Source organism: Megascapheus bottae, chromosome 14 (genome assembly GCF_031878675.1).
Source record: "Megascapheus bottae isolate mThoBot1 chromosome 14, mThoBot2.hap1, whole genome shotgun sequence".
Taxonomy (NCBI): domain Eukaryota; kingdom Metazoa; phylum Chordata; class Mammalia; order Rodentia; family Geomyidae; genus Megascapheus; species Megascapheus bottae.
Window position 1 is genome coordinate 57,634,454 of NC_143522.1, and position 20,986 is coordinate 57,655,439.

Sequence of the window (20,986 nt, forward strand, 5' to 3'; positions counted from 1 at the left end):
AAAGTTCGAAAAGAAAGTTGAATTCCTACACGGAAGTAAAGGGATATAGATGTTGATGATGGATTTTCTTCATTGGTATTTTTTTCCTCTGGTCATATCAAATAATTATCTATACTTACTTGTGATTATAAGTGTTGATTTGGATGGTGGAGAATTAGAATTTCAATGGCAAATTTTCTTCAATGAAGTCGATCAGAAAAGTGACTTCTTTGCACTTGCAAAACTAAATATTGGAGGAGTTATGTTTTGGCATATGTCCAAATTATATGTATAGTAAATGTGAATAGAAGTTTATTTATTAGATATATTTAGAGAGAGAGAAATAGACCTTGGTGAAGGCCTCCTGAGGCCCATTGGAACATTTTGTTTATTTTGATTTAACGCTATCATTCTTGAAGCTACCTTGTATGTGGGGGGGGGGGGTTGGAAGCACATGAAAGTCTAGCATGGCATTTAATACATTTTTGCCTCAGATCCATTGTATGGTTATTTTATGTGCTGTCATCAAACTTTGCAAGTTACAAATTAGTTTGTGCCAGGAAAACACCTCAAAACTTTTAAGGAGACTGTTCTTTCAAATTTAGTACTTTAAAAAAATGAAATAGCAGTTGGCCATTATTTTGAAATTCTGGAAATGAAAAAGATAGCAGTTTGACATGTGGAATCCCAAAGTATAGATTATTTATAGATTTAAAATATTTTATTTGGATGTATATGGTATAGAGCTAATAATAATTACTAGACTATAAAAACACTGAAATAATTATGTAAATGAGAGCAGCAAAGGACTCCTTCCAAATGTGTTTCTTCTCTGTAAGACACAATTGGAAGTAGAGGGAACACAAAATAGAGAACTAAGGATATTTAACACAGAGGTTCTTATGGTCATGGTTGCCACGTGGTTTTTATGACTATCAAATCAAGAATAGAGATGCACAAAATGAGCCAGTGTATTGATTTTAATATACATTTCAGTGGGTATATTTTTCATCCCATAGGTAGATATTTAAAACACTACATGATGTGTGGTTTTCAGAGCATGTATCTGCAACATTCTTGCTGAGGAATTTGCATGTGTTGCCATGATGTTACTTTTTGAGAAATCAATTCTATACATAGCTAATGTGGCTGGTAGTATTTGAGACAGAAGGCCGATGGTAGACCTAAGCTAACAAAGGGTGAAAGTGAAGATCACTAGAGGTTTTTGAGCTGGATGTGATGAGGTTGCTGGGGTTGTATAACTGTGCCTAGAGGGCGGGGTTCCTGTACATTCCTACTTCAGATAATCTGCCCCCAACACCACTTAAGCTTCTGCCAGAATATGGAACTCTCCACCAGGAAAATCTGCAGCAGCCTTTCCAACAAGCAGGGTAGGTGAAACTTGAATTCAAATTTCCCTCCTCTTTGTGTTGTGTTTCTCCCAAAGGCCAGATCCTAGAGATGGGAAAAGAATGGGAAAGTCAGGTCATCTAGATTCTCTCTCCTGCACACAGGCCTGTGCTCTTCCTACCTGTAAGAGTTTGAATGAACTAGCACTCTTTCTGGGGATGCTTCATTGTCAATTTCCTTGTATAAGCAAGTTTGTAAGGCATCCTTTACCGCCCCCCCCCCAATTGCCATCCTGACCCCTTCCACCAGCCACAAGCAATTCCAGTAAGCCATCTCTTTTGAGTTTCTCTCCCCAGTACAGGTCCAGTTCCACCTTGTCCTGACATAGGCCAAAGCAAGAGTTTGGAGCTAGAGGAATAGATAAAATATATTGTTAGATGATGTGTTGGTTTTTGTTTTAGTATTACTTTTCTCTCTCCCGATTGCTATCTGTGTTTTTCCTACCCAAGGCCCTGTCTGCGTTTGTGAGAAGAAGACACAAGAGAAAGCTTGAAGAGTGGAGCTTCTGTACCCCGGGATGGGTAAGTGAAAGTGCTTCTCAGAGGGCACGTGTGACTCTGTCTGTCTACAGTGGTTGATCGAACTTTAAACTACCCCTTTGGGTTCTTGGACTTAGGTGTTTTTTTTTTACCCCCTTGGAAATTGTTCCCAGTGAGTGGGACACCAACAGTCTTAGAGGGAAGAATGCACGATTATTATTATTATTATTTTCATTATTTTCTTTAGGGTTGTTAGAAATCATGGTAGACTTCAAAGGAAATATGGTTATGGTATAGCTTTGTCAAAAAGGATGGAGAGTGAGGGGGGATCGGACAGTTTTTCTTTAATTGGATGGAAATGGGAGATTAAAACTAGGCCCTACAATGTGGAAATAGGATTTTTGAGTCTCATAGCTGTTGCAAGGAACTAGGAGAATTTCAAACCCGGGATTCTTTCCTGTGCCTAATCGAAGTAAAGCTCTTTGCTCCACCGACAGCTAAAAATCTCTCCTAAGGAACTTCTCTTCCTCTGCCTCCTTGTCACACTCCTATTTCTCTCCTTCCTTCCTTTCTTCCTTCTCCCCCTGAAAGTTTAGTTAACCCTCTATTTCAAACCATTGCCAATCTCTCCCCTCCCGCCCCCCCCCCCAAAATCTGGCTCTTGAGTCCCCAGCTATTTGGCCTGGCCCTGCGAAGATCCTTTAAGGCTTTACCCGGTTTTGTGGGTGCAGGTTGGAGCCGGTGCCTGCCTGGCAGACGAGCCTTTCTCTTATGTTTCTTCTACAGCGTGGGGGAAAAGAGCACTGTTCTGGGCTCGAACTGGTCCCTCGTGGGAATAGCCCAGTTCCTGGCTTTGGAAATCTCAGGCAAATAATTGATTGTTAATGCACACACTTAGGAGTCGGGCGCGGCGTACGCTGGAGAGCTCGGCTCGTCCCCGGGGCGGCTGCGAGCCAGGGATCGCACGCCCCGACTTAGGTCGGTCACCGCCCCGAAACGAATTTGGGGTTCCTCGAGGGTCTTCCCCGGGGTCTCCGGGACGGCTATGTGCGTCGGGACCCGACCGTGCCGTGTTCTCGGTTTTTTTCTTTCTTGTGGGGTGGGAGAAGAACTGATGCAGAGAAGGGATTCAGGCCGCGGCTCTGGGCCGGCGCAGGCTGCGCGGTGGCGGAGTCCCGGGCCCTGTCAGGCGGCCCCGGGGCCCTCGAGTCCCGCCGGGGATGAGGCGCGCGTGGCGCCGGGCGCAGCAACGCGAGGGCGCTCTTGGCCAGGACAAGGGGCGCCTGGACTGCGCAGGTCTGCAGCCAGGGAACGCGGACTGCCGCACCCCTGGTACCCGGGTACCCGTTTCCTTTCCTTTCCCCAGTCTCCCCCAAGCCACCCTCCCCCCCACTCCCCACCCCAAGTCTCAGAAAGTAGTTTTCTTTGTGTGGACTCGGTGGGTGTAGTTTCAGATCTCAGCCCGGGTCAGCTCGCCGTGCTTTCCGGCTACGGGGACACCTTCCCTCCGTCCCTCTACACGTCGCCTCCCACCCCACTTCTCCCCTCCGTCCCAGCCAGACGCGCCCCAGGCCCAGGGCTAAGAACTGAGCCGAGCCCGGGCGGCCGCGGCCGCGGGCAGAGCCCGGGGAAGAGATTTCTCTGGAGCCTTGGGGGAGTGGGGAAGACAAAAAGCCAGGGGTTCCCGTGAGCTTAGCGTTGCTGGGGGTGTCTCAGCGATCCCGGGGGGGGGTCTGGGAAAGACCCCGAGGAAAGGGCTGTAACGGGGACGCGTCCATCACTACCCATCTCCAAGCTTCATCGACTTCTCCATCCAGACTGCAAATGGGCAGCCATTCTGGAATTGTGATCAGAAAAGGCTTTTTAACATAATAACCAGTAACTCACGAAATTATAAATTATGGGGAGCGATGCCCGTCTTTTGGGGCGGGGGAGGAGGGTTAACCAAAGAAACAGTGTCCTTTGAGGAAAAGCCGCCAAGGCTGCTGGCGAGTTTGGAGATTCACTCGCAGATGAAAGCGCAAGTTCCCTCACCACCCATTTGGAGATTTCCTTTTCTGCTGTAGGTGAATAAATCTTCCTGAACCCGCCGCTAGCACTCGGCGGGTTAGAGTCCCCCCCCCCACTTTTATTTTCCTCCCTGTTTATGTTCTTTGGCATCATTCTTTGGATAGAGCCTTTAAGGTGTGATTATCTCTTCCCTGCACAAAGGTTTTTGGCTTCCCTTGGTTAAGTGGGAACACTAACATCTCTCATGGAGTTAGAGAGATCTGTTTCCAGATTCTTCCATTTTCTCATTGCTTCAAAATTTAATGACCTCATCACTGTTTGAAGTTTAATTATCTGTTAAATTAGTCCTCAGATGATATAATTTTTTTTTCTTTTGGTTTTGGTTACTTCAGAATTCTTGGGTTTGGGTGGGAATGAGAGACATTAGGTATGATAGTTGGTTCTGAACTGCAATAAGGATAATCAAATTCGGTATGGATGTGCAGCGATATTACCAAGTCATTTGATTTCATGAGTAAGGAATTCCATTTTAAAAAGCAGCCTACACTCAAAAACCAATGTAAAGAAGGATCTGAATTGATGCAGGAAATATTTGAACACAATTTTCATTACTCTGCCCAAAGCTAAATTACTAAAACTCACCCCACACCTATGCTTGCTGAGAATCTAAATCCATCCTGCCCTCCAGGGATAAATGAGAGAGAAACAGAGAGGAGAGAGAGAGGAGAGAGAGAGAGGAGAGAGAGAGGAGAGAGAGAGAGAGAGAGAGAGAGAGAGAGAGAGAGAGAGAGAGAGAGAGAGAGAGAGAGAGAGAGAGAGAGGCAGACAGACAGAGAGACAGAGACAGAGAGAGAATATTTTAGCAAAAATCTGAAATAATTTCTATGTAAATTTCCAGAAATCCAAAATAGTATTTCTTTTCAGTCAGACACTTGTCCGTTTTACAATTATTACCAGAGGCAAACTTGAAATAATAAAGATTTCTTCTTGCTTATTTCATAAAGCTTACCTACTGAGGCATAGGTGAAAGAACTTTCATAGCACATTGAGGAAATGACATCTTTTTCATTTATTCTAAGAAAAGGCCCAAAGCATTTCTAAACCCAGTAGTCCTACACAATTTTTAAATGTTAAAAAAACATAATGAGCACTATTATGTGTTTTTCTATTAAAATCTGCTGAATGAATAATTAGAGGCTGGATGAAGGTTGAAAAATTCAGAGCAAGAATAAGGTGGTAATTTTATTATTTGATACTTTGATAATTTCTATAATTAATGATGTAATTTTAAAGGTTGGCAAAGCTTTCTTTGGGGAGGAGGACTCCCCAATATTCTCACCCTGTCAAAAATACTCTAGAAACAATCAAGTAGAATCAGGTATAACTGGCAGCAGGTATTGTTTATTTACTTGGTATTAGTGGAGTTGAAATATGTAGTTCTAAATATATGTTAAAAGCTCTGTTTGCAGACTGGAAAGACGAAAATCGATCTTTCCCGTGTCAATAGTGTTGTCTATTACTGCATTGATTTGTGTTTACTTATGCAGGGGCTTTCAGATATTTGCTTACATATTTCAGCATCTGCCTCTTGATTATTATCACTGGTTGCTTTTAATGAAGGAGTTTATATAGGATGCAAAACACACCTGACAGATCCATTTTAAGTAAACCTGCTTGCGAATTATGGCAACCTCACTTTAGTCACTTTTGCTTTTTAGCAATTAGAAAACTGGTTCTGATTAAAATCCCATGCTGTTTGAAGACTTGCATTCTTGAATTCACACGTGGTATAGGTGTGTTTCAATAAAACAAACAAATTGATTTTTATGGTGGCAGACAGAATGGAAGAGGTGGATGAAATGTCTTTTGCAGTTGGCATGAGGAGGTTACCCTCATGACCATACGCTAGCCATTGGGCTCACTGGTGCTGCTATTGAAATAAAAGAAATCAAGGAGCAGTCATTTGAATATATCTAGATAGCACTGGTTCCAACACAACTGTTAAACATGAATTCTGCCAGGGGTCCTTAGTGCTGGATACGACATTCTGGAATTTCGTAGTCTATATTAAGCACATACTCATATAGTCTAGTATGTGGTGTGTCATGCAAATTATATATGAAGTTGTGCATGTGCAATCGGGATATACCAGAACTCCTCTGAATAAATAGGAAACCTGGAGCCTTTATAAGTACAAGGCAAATCCCTGGGAGAGTCCTTGTATCGCAATTACAAAACACTGAAAGGTTACTTGAAAATTGTAAAGGTCTGTGTCACCCAAGAGAGGACACATCTTAGTCTAAAGTGTAATCCTTTTCTTATAAACTCACCTATCACTTTCCTTTTAAAGAAAGGAAAATAAAGATAAAAGGAACATAAAAATAAAGATGATCAGTGGTTACTGAATTGTTATTCTTTAAGAGTTTTCTTTAAGGATGTAGGCTGTTTCCTTCCCACCTTGATAGTTGACTCATCAAATGTATCTAGCAATCTATTTTTCATTTTTTGCCCCCTATACCCATTACTGGAAAAAAAAGGTATAAAAGAACAAGTTTAATCAAACTCTGTGAGAAGGAAGGACCTGCCGATATGAAAAAGGAATACACTTCCTTATCCTGGAGAGTGTTCCTGAAACTACTTCTCTTTAGTCTGTGGTGAGAAGTGAGGCTGCAGGCATCTGAAGGCTACAGGCAGAAGGTAGGAAGGGGTGGGATTTAAAGTTTTTCAGAAAGTTGAAGGGAGGAGCAAGAAGATCCTTCTTGCTTTTATTTTATTTCTCTGTCCTGTGTCAAACCCTTGAAGTGAGCACAGCAAAATGGTCCGAGTAAGACCAGGCACTCTTGGCATTCCGTACTGATTGAGTCCCCCCCCCGCCCCCCCCCCCGCCATCCTACCCCCTAGAGCCGAGGGTAAGCTAGGTTTGTAGATGGGGCGAGGACGAGAGCGCACAGCGCTCCCGGTGCCTTTCTGAAACCGCACGCACGCTCGGCTGTCCTCACGTGCATCCGAGTAGTGGACAGGGTGGACTTGAATTGCTGTCCCTCGCTCCAAGCCTTTCCTGTGAATGAACCCGAAAACACTCGACAGGTCGTGAATAATCGTTTTAATGAGTGTGCAAAGCGTGCGATGGGGTGCACAGAGCTGTCGGGTTAAACAAACAACTTGTACCCGTACCAAATCCGATTGTTAAAGCGCAAAGTGATGTCAGTACCATTTCCACTGCCTTTCGGAAATCCACAGATCTGACACGCGGGAGTCCAATTTTCCCCATTATAGAAAAATAACAATATTTTTCAGCCGTGTGTGTGATCTTCTTTAATATTAATCTGAGCCAAACAAAACCTTGTTTGAGAATCAGAGAATTAGTAGTGTCTGTCTTTAGAAAAAATGAAAAGAAAGAAACGCAAGAAAAAAAGTCAGAACAGATATGAAAGCTCTTGGGAAATTTTCTCTTTGAAAGATCACACATCTTTGGTGAATATAATATCCTTTAAAATCTTACTTTTATCTATTTGTTTATTGCTTACTAGAGGGAAATAACTAGTTACTTATGTCAAAACGGATGGAACAGTAACTTAGTCCCAACTAAGACTGACTATAAGGATCTACCCTATTGGGAATTTAATGCTTGTATACTAGGTCTGTGAGTCTCAAATTATGCTTTCAAAGGAAAAAAGTTTGAGAGTTGTGAGAAGGAACCTTTGATAGGCCACCAGCTAAAACAATGAAAAAAATGGGTGAATTATTCAAGAATCATACCCTCCCTTCTTTATTGCAGACTTGCAAGGGGGACATAATTTTATTTTTTTCTCCCAAAAGATGTACTTGAAAATCAGTCACATGGACTCCTTTACTTGCTCATCCTTGTATTTTCATTTACAACTGCAAACATTAAAAAGAGAGGAAAGAAAGTAAAACATCAAGGGATTTTTAATATATATGTATGATTTTCTTCAGCACATATCTCTAAAAACTAAAAAAAATGTGAAGAAATGTGAAACAAAAAACAAAACAAAACAAAACAACAAAAAAAGAAATGTGAAACAATTTATTCCTGCCAGCACCTTATCTGTATTCATAAATGGCTATGGTGTTTGGAAATCAATGGATGAGTTGCACATGTCTTGCTTCTTCCTATGAATAATATACATAGGGAGACCAAGGTTGATAGTTTTTGTTGGATTAAATATTACATATATATACATTATTAAACATAGGATGCCCTTACAGGCTGTGAGGTTATTTGTACTCTTAAAAATTTAATCAGTTTGTAGAAATAAAGTGTTAGGAATTTAGTACACTTAAGTATGGAAATTCAGCATCTGCTCAATTAACTCCTATGTGCCCATCTACATATCTGTATGTCTTTCTCGGACCATCTATTTTACATATGAATATGTCTATAAACAACCAATAGTAACTAAGTGAATTTAATCACTCAGAAGCAGAGAGCTGATTTGTTTGATGGCGTAAAAGATTTCTCTTATAAATCACTATAGTTTTGTTATTATGGATGTGAGATTAATTGTTTATGTCTGTGTCCATTTCATTCCAATTGGTTAAAGTAGAAGACAATGGAGTTCTTTTTCCTTTATCAAATATTGGGAAAGACAAGGAAGGGTTTATTGGGACTGTACTTTGGTAGATTTTGATTGTTACCTAGTAAATATATCCAAATATCAGTTCAGAATATCCCTTATTTTCTTGGAAACTTTTATAGAAGATGTATCCACTCAAAAACTAGTGACATGCATTCTTCAATTATTTTAAAATATTCTCAGGCACACAATAGGCTGCAATGATTACCTAAAAACAGATTTCTTCTCTGTGGGCTGACTGAGCTGAAGAATTTTAGGAATCACTGAGAGCTGCATCCATTTTTATTTGCACAAACAGCAAAGCTAGCGGGTGCGCCTGTTTTTGTGTGTATATATGTAGTTAAAGAACTATGCTATCAAAACATTAATTATATTTGAAAGAGAACAGAGAGAGCTTAGAGTAGAGAGAATTACATTTTTGAATTGATATTCCAAGGAATCTGTCTAGGAGGAATGAAATTGGGTACCTGTCTTAGATGCTACACCCTTGTCAGAAGAGCCAGGAGGTGGAGGAGGAAAGCTTGGAGAGGAGTGATGTTGCCAGTACCAGGACATGGCCCTATAGGCACCAACGAAAGAAATCCATGTGAAATAGCATTTAACATAAAGAATTTGCATAAGATCTTTGTTTTCTGCCCTTCCTCCATTTAATTTTTTTCCATCTACCAAATAAATACAGAGAATGTTCTCAGCTGAATTTGAGGGAAGGGAAGTGGCCTAGTGACTAGGGGAAAAAATCAATTATCATATTTTGATTTCCAAATCCTATTTATTTCACAGCTGCCAAATTTTATATCCAAAATTTAGTCTCTTCTTTTCAAATCCTACATTGATATGAATCATCCCTGATCATTTATAGTTTTTGGCTTAATTACAACTTTCAGCTTTAAATTACAAATAAACTAATTAATCTGACTAATCTTCCTAAACTTCTATTGAATAGTATAATAGCTTCAACAACAACAACAAAGAACAGAAACTTCAACAATAATGCAAAAAAATCTGTTAACAGTAATGCTACTTTAATTAAGAATAGCAGAAACAGCCTTAAAATATTTTCTCTAGTTGACAGGAAGAAGATAGAAACCATTTCAATTTCTGATTTCCTGCTTTGCTAGATAACCTGATGATTTCTTTATCCATTTATCATCCAAATTCACATTTCCAAATAGACATTCCCTTAGTGTAATATGGTAGATCTGTCTACTTCTTTATTACTCCCCTTCATTGTTATGGACAAGTTCCCTCAATAAATCAACCTGTAAAGGAAAGGGGAGCAGGCAGACAGGAGAAGGTAAAAGCAGACAGAAGAAAGTAGACTCTAAGGCAGAGTGATGGAGTGACTTCGGGATAGAGGTAAGCTAGCAACATGTCGTATTAGTGTAGAATCATGTTCACTAGACCGGGGAGGTTAAGAAAGGTAGAATAACTGATATTCTTGTGAGTGTGAAGAGACATCCAACAATCTTAACCATGTCTATCTTATAGAACAGGACATGAACATGAATGATCAGACGAGCTCTGAATGAACATTAAAAAAATCTTTTATTATCTGGGAGATATAAGTAGACTAAAGAGAGAAGAGCAGGCTAGAGACTTAGCAAGGAAAGCAAAGCCTGTTGTGAATTGTAAGCCTATCAAGGTTCATTGTTCTAGATGAGAAAACTTCCACTAGCTCTTGGGACTGGAGTGGAAAGAATCTACCATGAGTCTGTATCTTCAGCAATTCAATTCCCTCCTTAGCCAAAGAGTCTGCCTATCTCAGGAACACCCAGCTCCCACCCCCACGAGAAACAAAATAAAATTTAAAAAATGGGTGGAGAGGAAATTAGACTCAATATTTATCAGGCAGATGTTAGGGCTAAAGCAGGTTGTTTGGTAATTACCTTCATTTGTGCAAAGAAACGAACCCTGGTTAGAGGGAGAAAAGACACAGGAGAAGAGAAGAGAGGAGAAGAGAAGGGAGAGGGGAGGGAAAAGGAGGGGAGAGGGAGAGGAGGAGATGAGAGGCCAAGAAAAAATATTCCTTGTCAAACCGTTGGCTTGGGCCAAATGATCCCAACAGAAGACCATTTTTGGATTAATAAAGGTAACCATGGAATATGTTTTGTTCTGACTTCCTGCAGATTCATGTCCTGAAAATTGTTTGAGAAAAGTAGTTCTACACACCTTAAAATTACAAAAAGTGAAGGCATACAATCAACAACAAGTTGTCCTTGTAGAACCACTTTTTGTTAGATGGTGTCTTCTCACCCACATAAATACGCAGCCCATAACATGAAATCAGACTGTAGTTGAATTAAGTAAAGAAGGGTAGAAGGAAAGGACAGCTTCTCTGATTTAGAACAATATTTTTATCTTTATCTTTCCTAGTTGGATTGAATATTCTCCCCCCCCTCAACTTCTCTCTAGTCTTCTCATATTGGAAATTCACTACAGTGATTTTCAGTCTTATCTTGCTTTCTAAGTCTGCTCTGGCTGGCACTGTGTATATTGATTTACTCCTTCCTTCTATCCCAGGTTTTCCCCATGCACTGGGTTTAAAAACACCTACTAAATCCACTAGATTTCTAGCCGAAATATACATCTGCAATGTAAACTTCAAATAGGACTTTCAGTATACAATCTAATTCTAGTTAAATGGTATTTACAGGAAATGATGCACAGTTGTGATTGTTTATTTGTTTGATTTGTCCCTTGGATTTAGAAACAAGCTATTATTTGTTTCCAAAAAGAAATCTAAGGAATCAAGCATTGCCCTTACACGGAACCCTAGATTCTGTTGCAAGCATTCCCCAAGTATAGGTTTTAAGAACTTATTTCTAAAACTTTGGTTCTAATTGCATACAGCTGAGAACTTTTGAGTCAACAGATTTATAACTAAAGGAAGGAAAGTTCAATGCTTTTCTAATGAAGATACAGGACACAAGATGAAAGCAGTCATTTGCACACTCAGGAAAAAGTTTATGAATTCATTTAAAAAAGTTCAGTTGTTTCTATAACTCAGTGTCTGAATAACAAATCCCAGCTATATAAAGGCTTATAATAAAACACTATGGCACATTTAATAATACAAAAAACCGTAAAAGTAAAAAAATTACCATTTCTAAACTTTTAACCATCAAAATTTGATATTTACTTGAACTCTTCAAATACTTAAGAAAATCAGAGAATCACTGTAATCTCTTTAGATTGCACTGGGAAGCAAATACATATTCTTTTTCTGTATGCAATAGGATATATGACAGGAAAAGAATTCAGAGTTGAATGGAATTTGAGCTATATGTCTTTTTTTAAGCCACTATATAGAAATTTCATTCTTTAAACTATTTAAATTCTATTACTAAATAAAGGAAACATATACAGTTTCTAAAACAGGAAAGGTAAACCCAAGTCAAGATATGATATTTCAGAAAAGGAATGGTTTTCAATGGTAGTAATTTATTTTTCCCCCAACAAAGGCTATTTCATGGTAAATACAAGCAGATTTGTTGTAGGAGAGACAAAAGGAATAGTTTAGTAACAATCCATAGAAGGATTTAATGGACTGCTTTTCTGAATATTTGTGAACAGTAATAGTCATCTGAATAAGTTGTGTGATCGGTTATCACTAAAGGGGTGTGTGTTCAGGAATGGCTAGTTCAGGAATGGATAATGTTATGATGGCTAATGGAGACAGTGTATCAGCTGAACTCAGTGGGAAAGGATTCTGAAGTTTAGTGGTGCTACCATGTTTGGTTTCTTTTATGTACACATTAGGGGAAAAATGCTTTAGCCCAACCTCACAGCCAGCAGCCAGCATTGAAGTACGAGTTTAATGTAGTAGTCCTGATCTAAAAAGAAACGGCTGGGCATGGGGGAAAAATATACAAATCTATCAATGAAATGCTCTTTGCCAGACAGAAGGAAAGGAAGAAGCTCAGAAATAGGATAGTGGGAAGATAGAAATAATCTTAAGGTGAGTTTTAGGACGATGTTAAAGTCCAATACAGTCAAGAGATTGGAATTAACCGAGTAGTTTCAATACAAATCTGCCGGAAACCAAGCACTCTGCAAATGAAAATGAAGGGATTTTATGCATATTCTAATTCCCTCCCCCCCTTCGCCTGCTATTTTGGAGGAAGAGATTTCTTTTGCTGATGGTGGGACTTTTTTTGTTAGGCACAGGAAATGTGTAAATGAACACATTTTTTTTTTCCTTTTTCTTTTCCATCTTCTCATTCCCTCCTCCTCTCTCAACAATCTTAAGTTGTTAGGCAGCCCCATATCCCAGGGATTTCTTTACCAGGGCTTGAGGGAGGCTCGTTAGACCTTTTGGAAATGAATGTAAGATTTCTGTCTCCTCTTTGAACTGGTCAAGAGAAGAGACAGTGGGTGAAGAAAACTAACATTTAACATGTTGTCATTTTTTTTTTTCCTGGAGAGCCATTTCCTTTCCCGACCGAATTCTTTGTCCGATTTTAGCACGGATTTTCTAATCCATGTAGATGGGAATGTCTAGAGATCACCTACTCCTAGGCCAGAAAGTTGCCCCTTTCCATGCACTGGGGTCTCACGTTGAGAGGAATGATGCCTTTAGCCATATTAAGAACAGGAAGGAAGGCACTGGTTCTCTTCTGATTCTGTTGGGGTCTCTAACACTGTAAATGCAGTGTCTCTAAGGTCTTTTGGTGTTTGGGGTTGGGGGGCTACCCCCCCCCGGACCACTCTGCTGAGGACAGAGAAGGAGAGGAGATTTGAACGCAGCCATGCCCTTCTGGCCCTTGTTTATTTTTATTTTTTTGCAGAGGGTTGGCCTAAAAGTTCAGGATTCATTCAGGACAGGCAGGGGAGCAGGAGACCATCTCCCTCCCTCGTCTTCTCCTCTGCACCCCGGAGGAGACAGCCTAGGGGACCGTTTCTTCGGGGTGGCGTTCGGGGACTGGCTCCATACGCCGTGGGCTGTGCGTTCTGAGCGCGCGCAGTCGGGCTCGACGCGGGCCGGCGGGCCGAAATCTCCGGGAGCCCAGCGCGGAGGGCGCGGAGATCAGGGCTTCCCAGCACACAGACACACACCCCTTTCCCCTCTTCGTCGTCGTTGTTCCCCCCTCCCCCGCTCTGGAGCCCCTCGAGCCAGGCCGTCCGCTTCCCGAGGTCCGGTGAACCTGTGGAATCCAGCTTCAGTGTCCACCCCAGAGGGCGTTGCTCGCTGGCACCGGGTAGTCCCGCTTTCCTCCTGTTCCCCTCCTTTCTGCCCCATGCTGGGGAGTCGGGGGGGGGGTGGTTCGCGTGTCCTGGGTCAACCCTGTCGCTGTCAGCCCCCCCCCCCCAGTAAGGAAAAAAAAAGATTCCTATTTCGCAGTATGCCTGCAAGCTGTGGCCTCGGTTCTGGTGGGGCCTGGGGTCCATTGTCCTGGCCCAGGTCCTGGTCCACCCCCACCTCCCCACCTCATCTCGATGAGCTTGTACCGAACTTCAGGCCTTCTCCTCAAGACTCTATACCATCCCTGCACCCTACAACCTGTCCCAAGTCTAGAGTCCTGCCCAGGCTGAGTGGGTGGGTGGGTGGGGGGTTAGAGGGGGTAACTTGCTTTCTTTGTCTTTGTTTTCAGTTTAATTTCTTCCTGCCTGAAATTTAGAAATGAAGGTGCTAGAGACAAAAAGAAAAGGCCTCAACCCAAGCTTGCTTTCCCCCTTCCCTACCTCCCTTTTTCTGGATGCTTCTCTGTCTCCCTTGCAGGAATTCAGGGCAGCAACTGAGTCTTGGTTATTTTTTCCCCTGCAGGGACTAGGCCAGTGGCTGCCCTTAGTAAGCCTCTGAATCCTTGAGTGAAACAGCTTCTAGCCACGTGGTGCTTAGGGTTACTGTCTTCCAAGCAGGTGACTTGAATGTCTGACATTAGTTGGTGAGATTGATAAATAAATAAATAAATATATTTACACAGGTGGATATGTAGATACTCCTCCTTCCCAAAGTGGTGGGAGGAGTTTCTAAGCCTTGCTGGAAATATTTTCTTGAACTCATTAAATATATATGAGGCAAAATACTGTGATTTTTTTAGGATTTGGAAGCTAAGAATTACATAAGGATTTCCTTTCCATCTTGCTATCTTTTAAAACAGCTTTGCTTTCTGTGCAGAGGTCAAACCTTATGAAAGGAAGTTAATCTCTTGTACCCAAGTGGAGGCAGAAATTAAGCCATTTCTTGTTTTGCTTTCCTGGTGCTGTGTTATAATTTAACTCTTGACAAGCTTAATTCACTTGTGCATTGTACTCAGCATTATTCGATTTTTTTTCAACTTGATACTTTTATTTTAAAATCCCTTCAGCACTTTTTGTAGCTTTCATAGAAATTATAATACTGAATCCAGCAAATCAGCATATGTGAAATATGTGTTTCTTCTAAGCCAGGGTTGTATAACCCATGGACTAGTCTCTAGAGCATTTTATGTCCCGTTTTCATTGATTGTAAAATAGTGAAATTATATAACCAATGAGCTAATAACCATGAAAGTAATTTGAAAGGTTATAATTGCTAATCAAATGGAAAGCATATTTATTAGCGTCATTATTAAAAGGTGCCTGAGGGATACAGATAAAACCTGTTCCTATCCTCTGGGAACTTACAATCTAGTTGGGCATAAATAATGAAATGTAAATTGATAGAAACAGCTACTAAGCAATGTTCAGTGTCTGCCAGATTGAAGACACTCAGTCAATGATTGCTTCACATTAATTTGCAGTCATGTCACTCTCTTAACAGAAATATAATACTCATAAGTAAAGGAAAGATTAATTAGGAAAACTTTCAAGGAGAAAATGAATTTGTCCTTTCTATGTCACGTATGAAGATTGGAATATGTGTGTGTGGATTGTGTGGGAGGATAAAAAAAGGTGGTGCAAAGTGGAGCATAAAAGATGTTCTGTGAGTTGGTGGTACAGTGTAGAAAACCTTCAAGCTTGTGCAAACCAGATTTTGTGTGACGAAAGCCTATGGTTCTCTATGATATAGTGGCATGCTTAAAACTGAGGTTTATTATTTTTCAGTCATTTGAACTAGTTACTGAGTGCAGGGGAAATTAAGAAAGAGGAGGTAAAAGCAGAGAATTTGCTTCAGTTCTATAATGCGATATTGCTACAGAATGGTTCTAGTTAGAGAGTCATTATTATGTCCATTGTCCAAATTGTCTACCCTGGAAATTCTATTGAAAGAATGAAATCAGGAAGGAGGTTTGAATAGACCAACAGCAGCAATATCAATGGAATTGCACCATCTTCTATTCATCATCGATAATGATAAGGACGATATATATTGACTGGGTGCTGACTAACCTCAAGATATCTTCTCCACCATTTAAGCTCATTATGTTTTTGTTTTTGTTGTTATTTCATTTAGCCCATTCAGCAGCTACAGTAGCTTTAAATGAGGGGTGATTTTGCCCTCCCACCCAATTCTCTGTGAACATTGTGGCAATGTCTGCAGAACTGTTTATGGACCACTACTGGCATGTGGTAGGTGTGGAAGTTAGGGATGTTGTTGAGAACTGTGCAATTGACAGGCTACCCCCCACATAACTTCAAATTATCCTGTCCAAACTGTCAATACTGTTGAGCTTGAAAATCTCCAAACATAAAGCTGGATCTCTAACTCTAGCAAGCTCTGTTCTGGATCCCAGGACCTAAGTTCTTGCTATACTGATAGTTTCAATTGAAATCCTGTTTTGGCTTAGTGGGCCAAATATAACTCTGAGGATTGCAATAGCTCTGCTTGCCAGGAACATACTTGAAACTGGAAAATCAGAAAGGTATCTGTAGATTTTTTTTTACCTTTTATATAATGGATTTAGGACTCATCTTTAGGATTTATCATTTAAATGTTACTTGTTAAATTAATAAAATGTGCCCTTGGAGTTGCTTAGCAACTTATGGAAAGCTTTTCAAAAGTTCGTTTGTTTGTTTAAAACCAGGGTAAGTTGCATATTATTAGTTACATTACATAAATCAACAAAGAAATGTACACTGAAAACTAGAACTTGATGTTTCAACACATTTTCTGCTCTCTGGGTCTGGCAATTAAAACACTAATTGTCTGATAGAATTGAAACAAGTATTTGACAAACATTATTTATGTATGAAACTTCAACATAATATTGAATATGTAAGAGAACCAAAGGGAGAAAATTAAGCAGGTTTGTCATAAAGTATATGTTTACCTTAACCTTTCTTCCTAAAATAGTCTTCTCTACTAAATACTTTTATCAGACACTAATTATACTGTTTCTAAAAGGAATGTTTCCAACGCTCTTTAGTGCTTGTGCCTTTAATCATATCTTATTTCATCTACCTAATCCATACCTTTTTAAAAATGTTGCTAGGGCTCATTAATAGTCCTAAAAGCCAGTTTTGGACATTAACATTCCTGGTAACCAAAATGGAAATAAGGCCAATATGTTTTTTCCTCTAAGTTGGAATGGATCGCTTCAACTCTGTTTGAAAGCCCTTCCTATGAATATTCTCATGAAAATTTAGTTTTCAAAAATGTGTGTTAAGCCCACAAGACTGGTAAGAGGTATTGGAGTGGCTGATGCACTGCTTTCACAGGTGTGCAAGAGTGATTCACATGTGTCCCGTGGAATCAGACAAGTAATATTCAGGAAGCTAGCCTGTTTTGTTCACATTAGAGGACACATTTAAAACTTCAATGAGCCTTCATCTTTGTATAGAAAAATAGACCAATCAATCAAATAATGAACGACAGGTATAATATTTCCCCTAACTTCGATTAATACTTAATTCTTTTGGATACACTGATTTTAGAATCAAAATTGCAGTTTTATGACTAGAATAAACATGTTTTAAAAGCTGAAGTGTAAAGTCTTGTCTCTCAGAATACACCTGCATAGGAATTGTAAGACAGTGTTCTGAGAATGTAACTTCCTCCAGTGTTGTAATCAAATGAGAGATTATTTCTTGAAAAATAAGAATTGTAAGCATCTTAGAAAAAGCGTATTTATTGTGCTGGTTATTGTTAATGATGATTATTAGATTTGGGGCTTGAATTCAGTGCTTGGGCACTGTCCCTGAGCGCCTCTCTTTCTCTCTCTCCCCCCCTCTCTCTCTAGCTCTCTCTCTCTCTCTCTCTCTCTCTCTCTCTCTCTCTCTCTCTCTCTCTCTCTCTCTCTCGCTCTCTCGCTCTCTCGCTCTCTCTCTCTCTCGCTCTCTCGCTCTCTCGCTCTCTCGCTCTCTCGCTCTCTCTGGCTCTCTAGCTCTCTCTGGCTCTCTAGCTCTCTCTTTCTCCTCCCCTCCCTCCCTCCCTCCCTCCCTCCCTCCCTCCCTCCCTCCCTCCCTTTCTCCTCTCTCTCTCTCTCTCTCTCTCTCTCTCTCTCTCTCTCTCTCTCTCTCTCTCTCTCTCTCTCTCTTTCTTTCTGTCTGTCTTTCATTGATTAAGACTAGTGCTCTACTACTTGAGTCATAGCTGCACTTCCAGCATTTTGATGCTCAATTGGAATTAAGTGTCTGATGGACTTTCCTTCCCAGGCTAGCTTCAAGTTCAGAACTCAATCTCCCATATAGCTAGCATTTCAGACACGAGTCACCAGCAAATGCTATTAAGTTGCTGTTTGGGAAACAACAACAAAACAAAAAAAATAAACACTAACCATTATCAGTGTCCAAAAGTAGAGTTTTGGGGCCAGAACCCTGAGTTGTTGCTCAGTAGGACATAATTAAGTTTTCATTCTTTGACATTGACCCATTCATTACTTCTGCCAAACAGTAATGGACACTTATTATAAATGCTTTATTAGATATTTCTCCAGGTTTCTTTCTCCAGAATATACTTTTTTTCTTCTTTTAGAAATGTTATTTCTTCTGACTTTTCCTAGTTAAGTTGATTCAAAACTCATGGTGATTTGTGAGTTTGACGGTATCTTATTTTCTTAGTTGCACAAGTGCTAAAAATGGAAGATCAAGGCAGAGTTTTAGAATATTTTCCTCCAAAGTCACTCTTTGGCACTTTTTCTTTTTTTAGATTTCCTTAATGTCTTTGATCATCAGATTTGAGGGCTGGAGAGTGAATACACAACAATTTGTCTGTATTTGTTTGCATTTTTTCTTAAATAGATTGAATATTCAGATCTTACCAAGTATTTACAGTGATACCAGAAACATTACATGTCTTACAGAATTTTCTTCATTTATTATCAATTAAATTAGTTCTAATAAAAACAAAATGAGATAACCATGTAGAAAAAGAACAATTCAGTATCTCACAAACACAATATTTATATATTTTAATTTACTTTTTTTTTGCCAGTCGTGGGCTTCAGCACTGTCCTTGGATTTTCTCAAGGTTAGAGCTCTTCCACTTGAGCCTCAGCACCATTTCTGGCTTTTTTCTATGTATGTGGTACCGAGGAATCGAACCCAGGTCTTCGTGCATGCTAGGCAAGCACTCTACCACCATGCCAAACTCCCGGCCCTATTTTAACTTACTTTTGCAGTCTTTTGTTTATCTTTTCTTCCCCATCTCCTACACTGAGGAGGCCTAAACTCGGGACTATGTGCTCTCTAGTTTCACATGTTCACAGATGACACTTGACCACTTAAACTGTGCCTCCAGCTTAGCTCTCTGTTTCTTATTTTTGGAGATGAAGTCTTGAGGACTTTTCTGTCAAGGCTGGCTTTAATTCAAGGTTCTCTGAGTGTCAAAGATTTCAGATTTCAGATACAGTGTCCAGTTTCTCTTGTTTATCCCTACTTCTCTCCTTATTCAGAGAGCCATGGGCCAGTGAGCCACACTCCTATAATTAATTCTAACTTCTCAGGATGCTGAGATCTGCGGTTCATGATTCAAAGCCAGCAAGGGGCAGAAATGTCCTTGACATTTTTTCTCCAATTAACTACTAAAAAGCTGGAAGTGGGGCTGTGGCTCACAGTGGTAAAGGACCTGCCTGGTATAAGAAAAAGTGACAGCACCAAGTCCCTGAATTCACACAAAAATTAAAAACGAAGTGTTTTTGCCTTCTCGGTACTGATCTTCGTTTTTCCTTTTGTTTTTATGTTGTCATTTGCAGTGTTCATTCATTGAGCAGGATGATGAAAGCAGGCATGATCACCAAGTCAGAGGACAGCCATTCATCTTCATGCTGGCATCGACTGACGTGTTTCAGCAGAAAGCTACCCAGGAGTGCTCATGATGTGTTGCCAGAAAAGTTGCTTCATTAATCTGTCTCTCTAAAAAAACAGTATGGCAGTATCTTCCAAACCTGAAATGATAAGTCCTAAGCACTTACCCAGAGAGAAGACAAAATAATAAAAGAATAAAAGTTATTTGTTCATGTGTCTCAATCATTGTAGTCTTGAAGCAAGCATCCTGCTCCTCTACCATCCCTGTCTCTAACTTAGTGGGAACTAGTGAACCCTATGGCATCAGATAACAGAAACTCCAGGAGTAGACTGGGGCCCTGGAGCTCACTCATTGTTCTGGGGTAGCATGAAGCTGGAAGCATCACCATCATCAGATGTGACATTGGTGGTATGCAAGTGGCTTATGTAGCACCATTTCTCCCTCATCTGTGTGCCTTTATTTATTCTGGCTACACCTCTTTCCAGAGCAACAGCTGTTGTTTGGTATAGGGTTTGATACCATTGTAAAGACACACAGTGCCTCTTGGGGGAGTTTTGAGAGCCTTACCCCAGCAAACAAGATTCCTGTTAAGATGATTAATGGAAGCCTGTGGCTCTCTGCCTTCATTCAAAGTGAATGGCAATGAAAACAGCTGCTATTATTTATCTTCATCTATTTCTCAAACACCCAAGGTGGTTCAGTGTGAATTATCTCAACCTGGAATTGTGTCTTTATTTCATTCTCATTTGTTATTTTAGATGATAACCAATGAGTTACCAAGATGACATTTGAAAGAAAGAGAACAGAGTTGACAACATTTTGATGATTAAACTTTAAGACTGACATGACATAGATCAGCATGAACATGTACAATGTTGCTTTAAAATAATATTTTAATTTCCTTGCATCAGAAAAAATTACCATAGAAAGTAAAGGGAGGCCACAAGAAATAGAGAGTGTGGTTCAGAAATAAGGGAAGGGATCTCATTTCACTGGACTTCAATCCCAATAACAAGGCCAACGCTGTAGGGAAATGAATTTTAGGAAAGTTAAAGTTGATGCTACTATTTTTACCATAAAGATTTCTTCATTCTAAATCCATGTTTTTCAAAAAATATTTTGGTTATCTGGTTTTTCAAGTACATCTAGTCTCAAAAATACACTAATCCCAGAAATTTCAAATATATTAAATATAATGATAGTTACTTATTTGTGTGTGTTATAAGTGTGTGCATGTGCATGTGCACATGCGTGCATGCATGTTAGTGTGTCAGTTTTGGGGCTTGAACTCAGGGCCTGGGTATTATCTCTGAGCTTCTTTTGGTCAATGTTACCACTCTATTACTTGAGCCACAGCATCTTTCTGGCTCTTTTTTTCTTGGAATTACGAGTCTCATGGATTT

At 40.1% G+C, this 20,986-nt stretch overlaps 1 long non-coding RNA gene across 1 annotated transcript; it reads left to right on the forward strand.

Moving 5' to 3' along the window:
* Window positions 1–1,012: 1,012 nt before the first annotated feature.
* LOC150055377 (uncharacterized) lies at window positions 1,013–19,769 on the forward strand. Its single transcript, XR_016537696.1, has 3 exons — window positions 1,013–1,370; window positions 1,839–1,910; window positions 19,531–19,769. It is a non-coding gene; the product is annotated as an uncharacterized LOC150055377 (long non-coding RNA).
* Window positions 19,770–20,986: the final 1,217 nt, after the last annotated feature.